The following is a 19,491-nucleotide window of genomic DNA, read 5'->3' as shown; positions in this document are numbered from 1 at the left end:
AGGAGAAAGGGCCGGTGACTTATTATGCCTAATACACACCGATGTGTGTGGGCCAATGAGTACACCCGCAAGGAATGGTTATCGGTATTTCATAACCTTCACGGACGACTATAGTAGATATGGCTATGTCTATCTAATGTCACACAAATCTGAATCGTTTGATAAATTCAAAGAATTTCAGAGTGAAGTTGAAAATCAACTTGGCAAGAAAATCAAAGCGCTTCGATCGGATCGAGGTGACGAATATTTGAGCCAAGAATTCGATGACCATCTGAAAGAACATGGGATACTTTTAGAATTGACACCTTCGGGAACTCCTCAATGGAACGGAGTATCCGAAAGGAGAAATCGAACCTTGTTAGACATGGTACGATCAACTATGGGTCTTAGTGAACTTCCAATCTCTTTCTGGGGACATGCACTTTTAACTGCGGCACTTACACTGAATCCTGCTCCGTCAAAAGCTGTGGAAAACACTCCATGTGAATTATGGACGAAGAAACCTCCTAGGCTGACTTTTCTAGATTTGGGGATGCGAAGCATATGTCAATAGACTCATGTCTGACAAACTTCATCCAAAATCTGACAAGGTTTTCTTTGTGGGGTATCCAAAAGAAACCAAGGGGTATTACTTCTACAACAAATTTGAGAACAAAATGTTTGTTGCTCGTGATGGTGTCTTTTTGGAGAAGGAGCATCTTTCCAAAATGACAAGTGGGAGAAAAATCGAACTCGATGAAGTTCGAGAGGACAGGCAGCAAGGAAAAATTGACAATCAAAGTGCTCACGAAGCATTTGTTGACATTGGTCAAAGTCAAAATATGCAAAGTCAAACCGACAATGCAAATGCTCAATCCATTACCCTACGTGGGTCTCAGAGGCCGAGATCTCAACCTGATAGATATTTCGGATTTTTTTTAACCGAGAATCAGGACTTCCTAATCATGGATGATGATGAGCCGGCAACCTACAAGCAAGCTATGACGAGCCCCGACTCTGCAAAATGGCAAGAGGCCATGAATCCGAAATGGACTTCATGTTTGAAAATCAAGTATGGGACTTGGTTGATTTACCCGAAGGTTACACACCTATCGGATGTAAATGGATTTTCAAGTTGAAAACCGACAAAGATGAAAATGTATTCATTTACAAAGCTAGACTGGTAGAAAAAGGTTACAGACAAGTTCATGGTATTGATTACGATGAAACCTTTTCTCTAGTTACAATGCTTAAGTCCGTTCGGATTCTTCTAGCGATTTCTACATATTACAATTATGAAATATGGCAGATGGACGTCAAAACCGCCTTCCTCAATAGAATTTTGGAGGAAACTATGTACATGACACATCCTGAAGGTTTTGTCGACCAAAACAATGCTAGAAAGGTATGCAAGCTTAAGAAGTCCATTTATGGATTAAAGCAAGCAAGCAGAAGTTGGAATCTGCGATTCGATGAAGCCATTAGTAATTTTGGTTTTATCAAAAATCCAAATGAGTCTTGTGTTTACAGGAAGGTCAGTGGGAGTGACATCGCCTTCCTAGTCTTATATGTCAACGACATCTTGCTAATTGGAAACAACATTCCGTTATTAGAGTCTGTAAAGGCTTGGCTCGGAAAATGTTTTTCAATGAAAGACTTGGGAGAGGCTCAGTACATATTAGGCATCAAGATCTATAGGGATAGATCAAAGAGGATGATAGGATTGAGTCAAAGTACTTATATTGATAAGGTACTTGCTCGATTCCACATGGAAGGAGCCAAGAGAGGCCACCTACCCATGTCACATGGCATAACCCTAAGCAAGAATCAGTGTCCAAAAACACCTGATGAGCGGGAAAGGATGAATGAGATTCCATATGCTTCGCTTATTGGATCAATCATGTATGCTATGATATGTACTAGGCCAGATGTATCGTATGCCTTGAGCGCTACGAGCCAATACCAATCAGACCCAGGAGAGGCGCATTGGACTACGACCAAGAATATCCTAAAGTACCTGAAAAGGAACAAGGAAAAATTCCTGGTCTATGGTGGTAGAGATGAATTGGTTATTGAGGGAAGCTTCCAGACAGATAAAGATGACTTCAAGTCACAGTATGGGTACATATTCTGTCTCAATGGAGGGCGTTTAGTTGGAAGAGTGCTAAGCAAAGCACAAATGCTGTTTCTACAACTAAAGCCGAATACTTGGCAGCATTTGAGGCAGCTAAGGAGGCAGTTTGGATTTACAAGTTCATTGGGGAACTTGATGTATTACCCTCCATCAAGGGTCCAATAGATCTCTATTGTGACAACAATGAGGCTATTTCTCAGGCCAGAGAGCCTCGAGAACATCAGAAGGTCAAACATGTCAAAAGGCGATTTCACATGATTAGAGAATGGAAATCAGAAGGTGAAATCAGAATTTTCAAAGTTGGAACGGATGATACGATCCACTTACTAAACCTCTGTCTCAAGTGAAGCACAACAAACACGTTGAGGCAATGGGAATCAAGCATATTGGAAACTGGCTTTGATTTCCTTATTTTAGTGTTTTAATTAAATTTTGGACAATGTTGATGTAAAACACTATGATGAACCATTTAGTTTTGGAGTAATTAAATTTTCATGTGATTTAAATCACTCCATTTCTATTTTATTATGGCTTAGAATTCAATAATGAGTCCATTCGATTTAAAGAATATTCAAAATAGGGTATCAAGACAATGTCTTGGATAAAGAAACACCTATTAACTGAACATTGAATATTCTAATAGAAAATTATCCCTAATAAAGGTCATTTATATGGTGGACGATTAATGACCAATAGAGATTAGTGTGTAGTATGATTTACAACACCATTTCTTGTGCTATAAGGACGTAAATCATTTGCACGGGTATTGGTTTAGAACCATACTGGATCGACCGATGAGAATACTTTAAGACATTCAAAATCGTCATACGTATATTTCTCATTATTGCTATCGGAACTCTTTTCCTTGAAAATGAGTATTGTGAGGTCTCTTGTTTGAGTACTAGTCCTTTTTGATGTCGGTCAAACGTCTGCCGTAATTGGGGATTATAACGACGGCTATCAGGCGGCTAGGTCCTCTTAGTAAGAGAAGCTACATTACAAGACTGGGAATGTCCCCCTACTAACACTAGGGAACATGTCTTGTTGTTTACAAGGCCTCTCAAAGAGCGAGACTGTGAAAATGCATGGCCGTGCTCAGATGGATTTTAGAAATCATCTACTTATTGACAGTCAAACTCAGATTTCGAGAAACACTTCTGGACATAATAGGGATGACGAATAATCTTACCCTATAGTTCATGAAGAGACATGGGAAAAGGGATGTACACTAAATGCGCACTTGTCTGGAAGGACAAATGGGAGATTGAAAGGAATGGTGTCCTTCGAACAAGTGTATTATTCCGTTAGTGGGTTCAGAATTATTAGAAAGCTAATATATTCAGTAAGGTCAAGTGATCGGAATGCCTGGGTGGAGGCCGCTTCCGATCAGTAATATTAATGCATAATTAATATTACAGCTTAATCTTGACTGAACCCTTCGGGTCACACCCAAGCAACTAACGAACTGAAGCGACGAATTAATCCGGAAGGAATTAATAAGTCAACCGAGTAATTAATATTTAGACGTCGGGAATTCGAGCTTAGAGCGTCGAAACCGAACGTCGGAAGTCGAGTCGAAAAATAGTAAAAGACGAGACGTGTAAATAATAATAAATCAACAAAGATCAAAATACCCCTAGCATCGGAACACCGAGTGCTAGGGGGCATAGCCAAGCTAGCAGCCCGCACCAAGTGCAGGGCTTGCTAGGAAGCTGCGGCTAGCTGCCTGCACCTAGTGCGTGGCGTGCTAGCATGCTGCAGCTAGCAGCCCGCATTAGGTGCGTGGCATGCTAGCAGCAGCTCTTGGCAGCAGCAACCCGCACACAAGTGCATGGGGTGCCGGCCGACAGAGTGCGAGCAGCAGCCCACATTTTGTGTTGCGGGGATGGTTGGGCCGAGAGAAGGGCAGCAGCAAATGAGAAGCTCACTTGGGTGCCTTGGTGCCCAAGTGGGAGTTGCCAAGTGGCGCAAGGTAAGGGAGAGAGTGGGGAGCAAGTTTGGTCCCCCCCTCCTCCAAATGGTCCTCACCTAATGTAACACCCCCAAATCTCCCTCTACGGAAATACTAGTATAATACGTATAATTATACCGTAGAGAAAGACTTGGGCGTATTACCGCCGCGTGATTACGCAAGGCTACTCAAAATACTTAACTCGACAACAAAACTTGCAGCGGAAACTAAACTTTTGTTTTGTTAATACTTATAAAAATAGTAACATTGTTATGAGTACTCAAAAAATAAAGACAAGACCAACATTCCTAAACTAGGTTAAACAAATCGCGGGACTCCCATATGCTCATTCATGACTCCACCTGAAAATAGTCAACACTACTTACCATTACGGTAAACAGGGCGAACCAAAACAAATAGGAAATACGGATTAGCAAATTATGCTAAGTACAATAAGTGCAAGATAGTGTAAACTCAATTTATTTGCAAACATGCTTTTAAAACCAATTCCAATAATTAATCCAATAAATTCAAAACTCATGATTCAAAACCGATTCTCAATATTCCAATATCAATAATCAATAAAACCAATACCAATTATTTTAAAAACCAATTCCTCATATTAAAAACCAATTCCTCATAATAAACCAATAAAACCAATTGAACCAATTGAACCAATTCCTCTCCCAAGTGTGCACACCCCCCAAGCTAGTCTCCTTATGTTACAAGGTTATTCTTGAGGAAAGACCCGGTCATACAAAGTCCAAGGCCTTATCAATAAACCAAATCCGCATAGTGGGATTACTAATATGCTTATAAAGCATAAATAATAATAATTCAATGGTTCAATAAATCCTTTAAATATCCAATAGTTCCAATATAATTCAAAATCCTTTTTAATTAATTCCACATGCTTTCAAAATCAAACCTTGTAAATAAATACTTGAGAATAAAATCGCATATTAATAACTTTTTAAAATCAACAACTCTTCCTTGAAAAACCTTTATTTAATTCAACAAACCTTTTAAAATCAATTTCTTTATTTAAACACGATAAGTAATCCAAACCGTTCAAAACATGATTTAAAAATCATCATTCAAAATACTTTTATTAAAATAAATACCTTCAAAAAACATAATTTATTTCGAAATCATAATTCAAATCAATTTAATTTAATCACCAATCAAATCATGTAAAACATGTTATTAAAACCAATTACTTTTAAAGGTATCTAGCCACCTAAACGTACCTTGATCCTTGCTAGAAAAACCACACAAAAAGAACCTCAAGAACCTTTATCGAACAAACCCTACAAATAAATATAACCTTAATCAATCTAAGGTTAGAAAATAATTTAAAACCCCTCAACTATATGTACGTGAACCTTTTAAATTAATTTCTCATAAACATCATTAAAAATATAATTTTATATAATTAAAACTACTCATAATAATTATTTTATAAATCCCCTATAATAATAATAATAATAATAATAATAATAATAATAATAATAATAATAATAATAATAATAATAATAATAATAATAATAATAATAATAATAATAATAATAATAATAATAATAATAATAATAATAATAATAATAATAATAATTGAATAAGAGAAGAGAAGAAGAAAAGATAAGACACAAAGCAAAAGAGAAGAATTAGATTTGCGTTGGAAAGAATAGGCAGAACTTGCAGAAGCCATAACTCCTTCGATATAACTCCGAATTGGGTTATTCTTGAGCCTAACCTCAAGTAGTTTTCGAGAGGAACAATTTTTTTAGAAACATCAATACCCTAAAACTGATCATAAGTACCCGAAAATTGACTTCAAAGATAAACGAGATAATTTATGTAAAATTAAGGAGAAGTAAAGAAGAGAATTAGTGTGAAGAATGTGAGAGGTATGAAGGGGTATTTATAGGCTAGATCATGCAAGAATTATGGAAAGAGAATGTGGGAAGAATTATGGCAAGTAGGGTTTATGAGATTACTTGGAGAAGTGAATAAAAGAATTAAGGAAAGTTTGGATATTAAGGTGATTGTGTATACTTGAATATGGAAGGTATGTATGTCACGAAAAATATTAAGGAAATTAGAATTACTTGGGGAATAATTAAGAAGAATGAATGGCAAGAAAATATGATGATTAGATATTAAAAAGATGGAGAATTAGAAATAAGGAAAATAGGAGATTTTGGGAGATAATTAAAAATATAATTTAACCAAATAAATTCCCCCAAAATAATTCACGAGGTCCGAAAATATTGAGCTTACCATAGCTCAAATATTCGGAATCCTATAAATATATTTAGAAAGATTTTGCTCGATTTTTAAGGAATTAAAATAATTGTATAAAAATATAGAATAATTAATTAATTAATTAAATACCAATTATTTACCAATAAATAATTAAGAAAAATCAGGTTTTCCATACATGAAAAATCTGAAAATCCTAAATAATTAATAAAATATTATTTTGCTTTAATTAAAATATCCGAAATATGTAAATAATCCGGTTTTTAAAATAGGATAAATGGATAATATATCTTATCCAAAATAATGATTAGTTTTCAAAATACTTTTGGCGCCCAAAATTCAAATATTATTTTGGCTCCAAATAATAAATTTAAATACCCTTTTTATAAAAATACTTCTTAATTAATTAATTAGAAAATACGTTTGAAAATACGGGGTATTACACCTAACCTCTCACATGAGCTTGCCACTTGTTGATTTATTACTAGTTTGATTATTAATTTTATTTTAGCTTTAAAATAAAATGGGAAAATCAAATTCTCCCACATTGATGGGAGAGCTTTTCACACTCATGCATTTCCCTATAAATACCCAGGTTGGGGTATTGGGAAAAGCACTTGAGTAAGAGTTGAAAAAGGCATCACCATTGTGAAAACCTTTGAACTCATTAATTACTCGGGTTTCGGTCGGGCTTTGCTAACCCCAAGGCATTGGACCGTTTTCGGTGGTCGAGTTGTGGGTGGACTATAGTTGGAGGCCGTCGTAATTTCGAGGCTTACTTTCGAAGTAAGAGCCCCTTCCGGTTGGGCAATAAAGCACGCTCCAAAGGTAATCTTTTTATCTTAATCTTGTGATAAATGATGTTTATGGTTTTATTTATTGCGAGTGCGGTCTTGTATTTGGGTTTATTTCTGCGGTGAGTCGGACTCAGAAACCCCAATACTTAGATCGGTGAGTTTGGGGGTCATCGGTTGGTGCTTAAATCGGTGGGTTCGAGGGTCTTGGGTTCGAGGGTCACCGGTGTTGGCTGTGGTCGTGGATGAGATCTTTGAGTTAGGTGGGTCATGGTTTGGTGGTTGCTGGGTTAGTAGGCTAGTGGGTTCGACGGTGCTAGGTTCGGTGGTTGCTGGGTTCCTCGGCGTTTGGGTCGTTGGGTACGGGGGTCATCGATGTTGGGTATGCTGGGTTCAGTGGTAGGTGGTGGTGGTGGCCTAGTGGGTGGTTTATGTACAACTAGGTGGTGCTGGTGGTGGTGGGTTATTTATTTTAAACTTGGTTGAATTTGTTTTTTTTTTTAAATGTATATTTATGTACATATATGTATATATATGTACATATATGTATAAGGGATGAGAGAGAATTCTAGAGAGAGAAAGACCCTAAAGAGGAAAAGACCCCTCAGAGGAAAAAGAAACCCCCGGACCCAAAGAACCCTAACTCAGCCCTTACGCCGCCAATTGTTTGGCTTATCCACCATGAAATCGTCACCCGTAACCCCGAATTTACCTATTTTGGTACCCCGTTCAGAGAGAGAGACAACCAATTTAAGAACCGCATTATTTTTCTTAAGTTTTGTGAACTTGAAGAAGGAAGTGGAAGTGACGGCGGATGTTTCGTTGCGCTACCGCGGTTCCTTGTTTCCTCTGGGTAAGTTCCTTTCCCACCTTTAATTATTTATTATGAATTGTTGTAGACAACTAAAATGGACTTGCTGTAGTATATCGGTTATAATTTTTAATCTGTGACTTTGATTGGGACGAAACTAATGCCAAATGAAACATAAAACTCAGGGCTACAGATCCATAGGTTGCACGACACTTAACTCTTTCTAGAACTCCAGTTATGACCAAAACAAGTTGACGCTTATGCATGATATATACGAGAATAAAAATTCGGGTTGAGTAAAAAAAAAAAAGAAAAAAAAGCTATGACTCGACTCTAAAAAAAGGTTTGATAAGAGAAAAAATAAAAATAAAAAGTCAATAAAAAATTCACATATAAGCACATGAATTTCGCAACCTAAAGTCAAGTTTTATGTTCCACTATAGTCAAGCTTTTACGTGTCAAAGGGTACCATTGTTAAGAGTTTGGACGCATTATCAAGGCAGTTGTAGCAACCTAGAAATTCCTTTCTTTTAAAATACCTGTTTTGCCCTGTTTAAAACTTTAAATAGGAAAATCTAAGACATTACCGCCATCGTGAAAACGGCTAAGGCAACTATCAAAGACACACAGCGGAATAATTTCCTTTAAAATATTTAAAACGACTCAACATAAAAAGTCAACCAACCAAAAGTAAAGTTAACCAAAGTACTCTCTACTTGTTTCCACTACTCTCTATTAAAAATGGGTCATCATAGTGCCAAGGTAAAAACAAGGACAACAAACACACAAACACACAATCAGCAAAGCTGAGTACATAAGCATATTTAAACACACCAACATGCTTTTACCTATCAACACACAGCTTACCTTGTTGCACCTATTTCCAAGCACACAACATACAACAAAACTTCTCAACTAAGTAAATAAATAATTTATTTAGTTTTGATTACGCATCGAATGGGTTTCCCCCTTTACCTGCCCAAATAAAGGGATACTAACACGGGAGCTAACTGTGCTAGTATAAAAGAACAACTCGTAAGTGGCGGAATTCCTGCGCATAATAATAAAAGGAAAATATATCGTTTGGTACTCCCAGTAGATATTTATGGTTAAATATAAAACCCCATAACTATGGATGGAAATATCCAACGGATGATCCGACCACCCGGTCCATCCGCTTTATTAAACGGGTGAAAAACCCGATTTATATGGATGAGAGGCGGGTGACGGGTGAATCGGGTGATGGATCGTGTAGGATTCGGGTGGTGGTTAATCCCATCCGTCACCCATCCATCCAACCGTTTAGTATTATAATTATTCTAATTTTGTAAAAATAAATATAAATATCTTACACATATATAATATTTGCATATTAGAAGTTGTATGGTACGACTATATTTTATTTTTTATGTTAATATTTGACATATCACAGTTATTTTACAATGATTATTTTAATATTAAAGGGTCTAAATAATTTTCTTAAGTTTTTTTTTTTTACTAAAATTCATTTTTAGTCACCCACCCGTTTACCACCCGACTCATCCGTTACACCCGCGGATGGTGGATGGATGGATTTTGGGTGATGTATTATGCGGGTGATGGATGGATCGGGTGAAACGGATGGATGCGGGTGACGAATGTGGGTGGAGCTCCACCCGATCCGAACCCGATCCATTTCCATCCCTACCCATAACTCCCCCCATATGTTCATACTCAAGGTATATACGTTCCAAGAGTTTTGGTGCGTAATCTCCTTCACTTTACGTTCTTTACATATTATTAAACTTGGTGATGACTCTCAAACCATAATCATAAAATCATAATAATTATTCAAACAATTAAACATTCCAATTTAATTATTGAATAATTAGTGACCACATAATATTTAATGTTGAACCCTTTTTAAATCTAATTTAATTAAACATGCTTCTATAGTTCCATAAATAAAAGTTTGGTTCATATTCAACATACCAAACGATTATTTCTTGTGTACATAGACACTTACATAGCTCATTTCTCATGCTTATAGAATTAATAAAAATTATATGAACCATAATAAAATTCCCTTTTAATATTCCAAACCAAATTAAACATTTAATTTAATTAAACATGCTTCTATAGTTCCATAAATAAAAGTTTGGTTCATATTCAACATACCAAACGATTATTTCCAAATCAATAATCCATCACAAATAAATCATGCTTCATTGTTCAATCACCAATAACAACCAAACCAAAATTTCCAATCATAATCTAGCATGATTCTACTTGGAATTAATTAACCACATCTAGCATGCCACTATATCATCAAAAATATGCTAAGTACGCAAACATACCTTGAATACGATCTTAATATTGCCACGACTTATAGAAATCACTCACTTCTAAGTCTTCTACAAACCAAAATCATAATAGAGTATTAAAATCCACTCTACACAAATTTCCAGCAATATATACTCTTATTTAACCACTCATAATTTAATTAAAACAAGCTGAATTTTTTTTAAAACCTCATACTTTAATCCCAATTAATGGGTAATTAAAATCCTTTAAAGAAACTTGATTTTTAGCATTCTACCAAAAATTCCAGCAATATATATTAATAAAAACTTGCTGTAATTATGCTTTATAACTTGTAAATTAAAGGTTTAAACCATCCTAAATCATAATCCTTCCATAATCAATTATTTATGAATCTAGGGCTTCAAAATTGGGGCTTTTAAATTAGAATTAAAATTTGAAAATTAATTTGCACTATACTTAATATCAATCATCATAAAATTAACACAAAAACTATAATTTATAATTAGATCTAAGGTTCAAACAAAAATAAAAACAAAAGGTAATTTTTTTTTGAGAATAGGGGTGGCCGGACAACAGGTGGCACCAATTCCGGCTGCTTCCAGCCTGCTGGTGGTCGCCGCCGCTGCCGACTGGTGCTGGTGGTGGCTGGTGGCACACCGTGGGTGGTGGTTCCCAGTGGTGGTGAACCAAAAATGGGAGGGGGAAAAAGAAATAAAAAGAGAAAAAAATAAAGGAGAAGAGAGAGAAAGTTTATCATGGGTTTTCCCACTTTGGGAAAAGTTTAATTTGCCCAAGTGTTTAATATTTATACCCCTTTCTCTAGAAACTCTTCTTACCTAAACTTCCCCTTTTAATCTTTCCTAACCCCTTTCCTAATTAAACTTTACTCAAATAAAACTTTCCTAAAATAAATTCCAACTTAATAAAATACTTAATTAAATAAAACTTTCCTTTTATAAATTATTTCCAAACTTTTTAAAAATATCATAAATAATTCATTTCAAATTATTTATATACCCCACAAAATACTTATTTTAAATAAAATACGTATAAAAATACGGGGTATTACAGCAGCCTCCCTTGAGAGTGTATGCTAACGGGCGCCTCCGCGAGTTCGTGATGAAACCGAACTCAACTCCATGGTTTGGGTGGATTTAAAAACTCGGATGAACCCTTATTTCCATGAGCGCTTTCGGTTTAATAGAGCTTAAATCCCCCTGGCTAGTCACATACGTAGAACATGAACTATTGTGGCAAAGTAGGTAAGCTAAAATGCATATACATATGTCACAATGCCAAATAAATTGCAGGAATATAATTCAAGAATCTTTTAAGTCTCATCCACTCATCTCAATTAAATACCGATCACTCAAATCGATAAATAACCAAGAATCCTCCCTAACGGAGTCGCCAATTGTAGGCGTCGTTCGAAGTGAACCTACGTTAAGTATGTGTGAATATGCTTGGCACTCGTAGGAAGTGGGAATTGATGTATACGATTAGGGACAAGGAAAGTAGGGAGCCACCAACAAGTTTTTAACGAACTTGTAAACCATTTACGGAAAATAAAAGGCATTTGTGAATAAAGGGACAATGATAGGCAATAACAATTGGCCCGTGAAGGTTACACCCCATTCATAATCCATGAGATTACTAATCCATATGGTTTGAAACCACGAAAGGAGGATCGAGGATGATGGTACGAAGTGAGTCATGGAGTCACATTCGCCCGTATTGGCCTCTACTTGATTCTTATAGTGAAAAGTGATTTTTGCGATCTCAAAGGCATGTAAACAAAATATTCAATTCGCTTCAAACTGTTATTATTCTAAATTGGTTGAATATTAATGCAACAAATAATTCTAATATATCGCGATCACTTAATTAAATTACAAGATTAAAAAGGAACCTAAGTCCAAATTATCTTATTAGGCGTGATTTTCGATTACATATTCCCTTGAAACATGCAATATAGTGATCGACAAATATAGTAAAAATCAACATTGATATTTGAAGCAATTCAACAATATATTATTAGTAAAATCAAATCATAATAAACCTAATCATGATACTAGCAACAAGAATAAAAGTAAGAGTAATTAAGTGATTAATTACTTACTTTCCACGTTTCCTTGAATTGCTACATTATGAATATCTTGTTAGTAACTTCATTAAATATATAAATCAAATTGAAATAATTAAATTAAATAAAAAGTAGAGTTGATTTGGTCCAAACCCTCAGTTAATTATACCTTTCACGCCTTGGTTTAAGTATAGAACTTCGGGTATTGTATGGACTCCTTGGAGAGCTTAGGGGAAGTATGGTGGAAGAATAGGGAGGCTAGTGTTTAGGCTAAAGTGGGAGATGAGAATGATTTTGTGATCAAGCTTGTTGATGATAGAAAAAGGGGTGATATGACCTCTATTTATAAAGAAAAAAGAAGGGTCGAAGAATAAAGAAAAGATTCGAATTCGAATAGGAATAAAACTCTTGCAATAAGCAGCAGGTTTTGCAATTTTTTTTTATCATATCTTTTGATCCAAAAATTGGAAAAAGATAAATAATATTTCGTTAGAAAGCTCTTGAAGTCTACTTTCTAACCCAATTAGAATCAGATTAAAACCTTTTAGAATAAAAGATATGGCCGAAATAGTTGGACGAGGTCAGTTTTGGATAGAGTTTCGTATTTCTTTTATATCTATTTTGTTATAGCTCAGAATTAATGTTATAATATATCATTGGAAAGATAATTTCAAGAGCTATCCAAAAATATAAAATTTAGATTAAACTATGAGACACAAAAATCATATCTGACTATCTTTTAACATCTTTCAATTCGAAAAGAATTAGGACTTTAAAAAAGAAGAGTTTTATTTAATTTCAAACTCTTTAATCTTATCTTTTCATAAAGGATAATTAAGTTATTTTAGAAACTTATAGAAGCTTCCAATTAATCCTAATGGTTTAGGAATGGGATTAAATTCTTTGGATCCTCCACATGATCATTGGGTTGTAGGTAAGGTGGGCTTAGCTTTGATTTAGGCTCAGTTTAGTATATTGGCCATAACTTATTCATTATTACAAATTTTTACCTACACCCCAAGGCAGGGAACACTGCCTGCACCCCCACCCTCCGCTCATGTTCAGTCTTGCCCCTTTCATTTACGAATCTTCTGCAAATATTTATAAAATGTTCATTTATGTATTGGTAAATGTTCATTTTTGTATCATATGATGTTCATTTTTTATAACAAGAAGGTTTTTGTTCAAATTAATATATGTTTTGAATTGAATTTTAAGAATTTTCTATAAATAAAAATGAGAGCAAATTTATTTATAGGGATTACTGCATTTAAATCATTTTTATTATAAAAAGTATTGCATCATCCAATGTTCTTTTTTGTTTATCCGTGTTCGAACAGATGTTTATATTTTTATCATTAAATATTCATTTCAAGAGTTATGCATAAGTTTCATAGTAAGATGTATGCAAATAAATACGTCTTAGATTTCTATTTATTTAAAATAAAACTATGTTAACAAATAATTTCTAATATAATATAAATTTAATTTAATTAAATGATAACACATTTCTATACTGCTATACTATTACATGTAATTGTTCCATACGCATGAAATTGAACCAAATTTACATGTGTCTAGCTAAATGAACATTATTTGTTACATTTGATATATTAAAGTGTGTGTGTGTGTGTGTGTGTGTGTGTGTGTGTGTGTGTGTGTATACTGCAACTCTAATCATATACTTGTGTGTTTTCCATGAAAAATATAATCTGAGCACAATATATATGCTGCCTTCAACTTCCTTACTTGATTATCCTATACAATAAGAGATTGATCAAGTTTTTTTCAAAAAAATAATAATAAAATAATAATAATAATAATAATAATAATAATAATAATAATAATAATAATAATAATAATAATAATAATAATAATAATAACAACAACAACAAATATTCCAAACAAAAGTATGTGAAATCTAAAGATTCAAAATTGAACATTTACGCATGAATAACAACTAGAATTTAGAAATTAACACACTATAAAGATATAAAAAATCTTTCAATATATGAGAATAAAAATGTATAAAATCTAAATGAACATTATTTGTATTCTAAATAAACATTTAAATCACTTCCATTAAACAAAATATGACAATAATCATTCACAAAACCAAATTTGAACACATTGCTAGAAAATGAACAAATATAATATCTAAATGAACACTAATCCTTCAACAAATGAACATAAAATCCATCTAAAATGAACATTTACGTTAGAATAAATGTACTAGCCTAAATTCACTGCATAACAATTTTAATTAAACTATAATATAATTATGGAAAATATTAGTAACATAATATAATTATTATTATAAGAACCACTTCCACTAAAAACTACACACTCTAATTGAAATTCTTATTAGATATGTGAAGAATTCTAATGATTATTTATTAATAAGTAAATGACCATCTACTAGTATATAAATGAACATTCTACTATAATATTAAATTATTCATTATATATATTAGAGCAATTGAACTCTATGTTTAATTTTTTTGTCCAGTAATTGTATAGGCTAATAACACACACAAGTTAAATCAACTTAAATAGAGTATATAAAACATCATTATACTATAATATTAAGAAATCATCATTACCAAGTAAAATTATAAGAAATCATAACTGCTACTATTGAAAGTTCATACTATAGAAGAATAAGGCAATTAAAAAGTTAGGGTTTAATCTTTTTTTTTCGAAAAATAAACAAAATCATCAACTCGCAATTTGATTGATGGTCATTCTTTTGTAGAAATTTTCTTTGATTTCTTGATTTTTTCTTTTACAAGTAGAGATCTAAGAGCACTACTACATTTTTGGTCAAATGCAACGCCCAAAATTAGGCTATCGCAACGGCTATATAAGTTACCGTGGCATCAGCATGGTCTAAAGCAATAGTTGTTTAAGATCAGGGTCTAACGCAACGGCTAAGAATTAGCCGTTGTAATAGGTCTGTCTAATACAACGCTCACTATCTATATCATTTAAATGTAAAAGGGATTCTTTTGTTCTCGATCTATACGGCTGCCCTTTCTCTCTCCTCCATTCTACCCTCTCTCTCCTTTATCTTCCTCCATTTAGCGGCACCCCCTGATTGATGCTCGAAATTTTGTCAATTTTAATTCTAGCTAAACCACACCATTCATTTTCACTTCATCATACTACGCCATTCTCTCTTTCCTTTTTCCCTTTGAAGCGGCAAAAACCCTAACCCTCAAGGCCCAAATTTGATATAAGAACGTTTGAAATTTCGGTTGTTTTATCCTTTGTTGTATTTCAATCTTAGTCTTCGGTGTCAAATTTGCTTTAATTTCATCAAGAGAGCCTTTATTAACTTCATTGCTCCTGATTTAAATTCATTATCTACGAATTTTGTGCTATTTTTCATTAATTTCTCGGTGAACTGGTGTTAAAGGAACTGTTTTGTGCATTGTAAAGCAAATTACAGGTACTGGATATGTTTTTTTATTACCAATGTTAATTCTTAATTGAAGATCGTATGTTTGCAGGTCTGTTTTGGCTCTTCCATGTCGTCAACAAGCATAGGGAAAACATCAAGGTAGTCTTCAACTTCTCAGGAAAGTCTTTAATTTTTTGTAAAGGGTCTCAAGGCAATTGAATACGATTCAATAATGCAAAATAAATATATACTATGGATTAGTGGAGGATAGATAGTAAGATTGATGTATAGTAATTCCTTTTGTTGTGTAATGTAGAGTACTTATGGCTAGAATTTCAATGTAATTAACAATAATTATCTATGGACTTATTGAATCCAACAGTTTTGGCTAAGTCTTTTCCTTGCTAGTTATTTTCAAATGGCTGGTGATTGTCTATATGTCTGTTGCATAGTCTGATTTTCTTAGAATAATTAATCAATGTTGTGTAGTCTGGTTTTCTTAGAATAATTAATCAATGTGGCTTTTGCTAGTTTGATTGAGAGAAAGAGAACGATTAAGGTGAGTAATCTTCATGATACACTTCCTGATCTACAGTATTACCGCGGTACTACATTTTTTTTATTATCAATTTTATGGTTTCTTGCATTTTTGTTTAAATTTTCGAGTTTTCATTTTTCCTGATTCTGCTCAAATTTTTTAGTCTTTACTATTTAAGTGATCTAAATGTATTGGACACATTGCTATTAGTTGTTCAATTCTGCATAACGTCGTGTATGTGTTGAAATATTAGATCATAATTTCTAAATGAAAACCTGATCCAACCCCAATAGAGAGATAAGAACCAGGATTAATTTCCTCAATGATTACCTTGCAAGGAAGAAGGAATTCTTGAGAAACTCTAATAAAATTGATCAATTTGGATACACAAAAATGACATTAGTTCGCTGGTTCAATCTTTAACTGGTTTTTTTAGTTGTTCCAATCTTTGGCTGATTCAAGTAATCTGATTCTGAAATGTGGTAGTGTAGACACCCATTTGTGTCTCCCCAAAACCAAACCCGGTGATAAGTACCTTTCACGTCGAACCATAATTGAATGAAGCGAAAGTGTGAAAAGTCTAGTGTTGCGGATAGTTTTAATTTCTTTTCTCTTCTCTTTGTTTTTGAAAACTTATTTTAAGAAAATAGCCAATCCAGTTTGGTTGGTCCATGATATGGGTCCAATAGTAGTTTAGTTGGATGAGGCTTGCAAAGACCTTTCCAACGATATATTATAAACCCAATTCCGATGAATATTGAGGAAGTTATGGCCAATTTACTAAACTGGGCCCGGTTTGAGCTTTATATATGGCCCAATGATCTTGGGGAGGGCCTAATATGATTTATCATTCCTAATGCAATTAAGAATGGTTTTAGTCTTCTAGAATCTTCTAGAAGGTTCTTTTCATTCCTAATTCAATTAGCATTGATAAGTTGACTTTTGTTAACTTTTCAGAGTTTTAATCAAAATCAAATAGCATTTTGGAGGAAATTATATGATTTTATCCTCCAGTACGGCAAACTTATCAGATTTTCAAAAACACGTTAAAATCAGGCTTGGCGCCTAACCCCAGGCCTGGCGCCTGACGCTAGCCATTGGCGCTAGCCAGGGTTGGCGCCAGCTCTGTTTTCTGTGCGTCAGACTCTGTTTTGTTTAATTTATCTTTTTGGTTGATTTTCTCTATAAATATCGTATTAAAAACTCCGTTTTCATTCACCAATTCTCACGATCATTCACTTACAATCAGTTTTAATTAGCATTCTCTTAATCTTTCAATTCTTTCTCTCTTTCCTTAATTCTAACTTTGTTTTCACATACAAAATTCCGCATTCGGAAGATCTAGAAACACCTAGCCATATTCAAAGTTGCCTTCGCCCTAGACGTGAAAGGTTTCATTTCTGAGGGTTTGGTCCCAAATCTCTCTTTCAATTATTTAATTTAATTGTTTTTTTTATTATTTTCCTTGAAGTTACTAACGTGTGTATTTTGTTATTAGAAAGAGGTACGAAGCATCAAAGTAAGTGCTTTAATTGATTTATTGATGTTATGATGTAGAAATCATGTTTATATTGTTATTATGATATTCCTAGTATCATGTCTAGGGTAACTTTAATATTAAATATGATTGTTACGATGCTTCCTATGTTCTTCCTAATATTTATGATTGTTAGTATCATGTTAGGGCTAAAGATTTGATTTTTATTGCTTAGTGACATGCTAGGGTTTGTTATTAATCTTGTTAGTATCATGCCTAGGATCTTGCTATTATTATTATGCTTTAATGTTAACATGAACATAATTATGATTATAATTGCTATAATTTATGATTATGATGATTATTATTATTGTTATGATTATTATAATTATTATTTATGATATTGATGATTATTTATTATGTTGCTTGATACATATTATATTTATTATTTATTGCTTGATCACACCTTTTATGCATGTGTAAAGGGAATTAGTACTTGTACTCACGCTTAATAAGATAATTAATAATCTTGTTGGGGTTAATATGATTATATTTCAAGTGATCGCCAATAATAGATTTATTTGTGCATTGAAATTCAACCAACATAGATTAAACAGGTTTAGGGTTAATCCTATTGATTGCATGTTAGTCAGAAAGCGCACATGAATACGCTCAGAATAAAGTAGAGGCCTATTATTAGGGCAGGTTCAATCTTTTTTAGGTTGGATTTGTACCTTCATCCCCGAACCCTTATTTGGTTCAAGACCTTATGGAGTTGACGATCTCTTGGATCGTTAAGGGGTGTAACCTTCACCTCGTGAATGGTTTACAAGTTCCTAAAAAACTTGTTGGCGACTCTTTTGCTCTATCTTCTTCCCTTTTGGACGCCACCGTACTTTAGTGTATGATCACAGTGGGGTTCAAGCTAGTGGGATTTAAAGGCTTGAAAATATTCCCTACAGTTTTTGGCGACACCATCGGGGAGGATTTCTATTTTAATTCCTGAATTTTTTTCGGCAATGATTTAGAATGAGTGGATGAGACTCGAAAAGTTCTAAGTATTTCATGTGCGTAATTTTGATTAACATTATTGTCATATGCATAAAAAATATCTCATTGGAAAGACCATCCGTAATGAGTCAAATACATAGGATTTTACACGTAGGAAATTTGAGGAATGTCTTTCACAACTAGGACTGAAATAACGCCGCGCGAAACTGGAAAATTTTATCGAGCACAGAAAGCTGCTGAGGCATGTGGGAAGTAGCGTCAGGGGCCAGAGCTTGGCGCTAGCAATTTAATCGTAGCGCCAGACGCCAGTATTGGCGCCAGGCGCTACAGTTAAAAGCTGGCGCCAGTCTCTGATTGCTGGCGCCAATTTCCCCCAATACCGAGCCAGAAATATGCGTTCTAATTTCGACCGGTTTTTCGTATTGTTTTCTCTATCCTACTTCCTGATTGAATTTTTTCTCACTTTTCTGAAACCCATATGTGTTCTACATATGGACTTAATTCTCTGGGAATTCATGCTCCATCTACCCGATTGAACGCTCCGTGCAACAAAGGGTACATCCGAGATGTTGAATTCACCAAACCATGGAAGCGAGTTTTTTCTAAAGACTCGCGGTGTCCCATCCACTCGCGCCAACCCTTCACGGTTAGGCTTCCGCGCGGTGCATCCGGACAATTAACCATGGACCCTTTTTGACTAAACCATATCCCGAACTTTAGAGAACTAGAGCCATGGTTAGGTTG

At 34.1% G+C, this 19,491-nt stretch overlaps 1 protein-coding gene across 1 annotated transcript in view; it reads left to right on the top strand.

Annotated features, from left to right (window-relative positions):
• The first annotated feature begins 15,329 nt into the window (after positions 1-15,329).
• LOC145626888 (phosphopantothenoylcysteine decarboxylase HAL3b-like) overlaps positions 15,330-19,491 on the top strand; it is a 51,020-nt gene continuing 46,858 nt past the window's right edge. Inside the window, exon 1 of the mRNA XM_081679353.1 lies at positions 15,330-16,741. The gene's annotated coding sequence lies outside the window, so the exon portion shown is untranslated. The remainder of the gene's footprint in view (positions 16,742-19,491) is intronic.

The sequence above is a fragment of the Chenopodium album genome, chromosome 4 (assembly GCF_948465745.1).
Source record: "Chenopodium album chromosome 4, dcCheAlbu1.1, whole genome shotgun sequence".
NCBI classification, from domain to species: domain Eukaryota; kingdom Viridiplantae; phylum Streptophyta; class Magnoliopsida; order Caryophyllales; family Amaranthaceae; genus Chenopodium; species Chenopodium album.
This window is presented reverse-complemented; position numbering and strand designations above follow the sequence as displayed.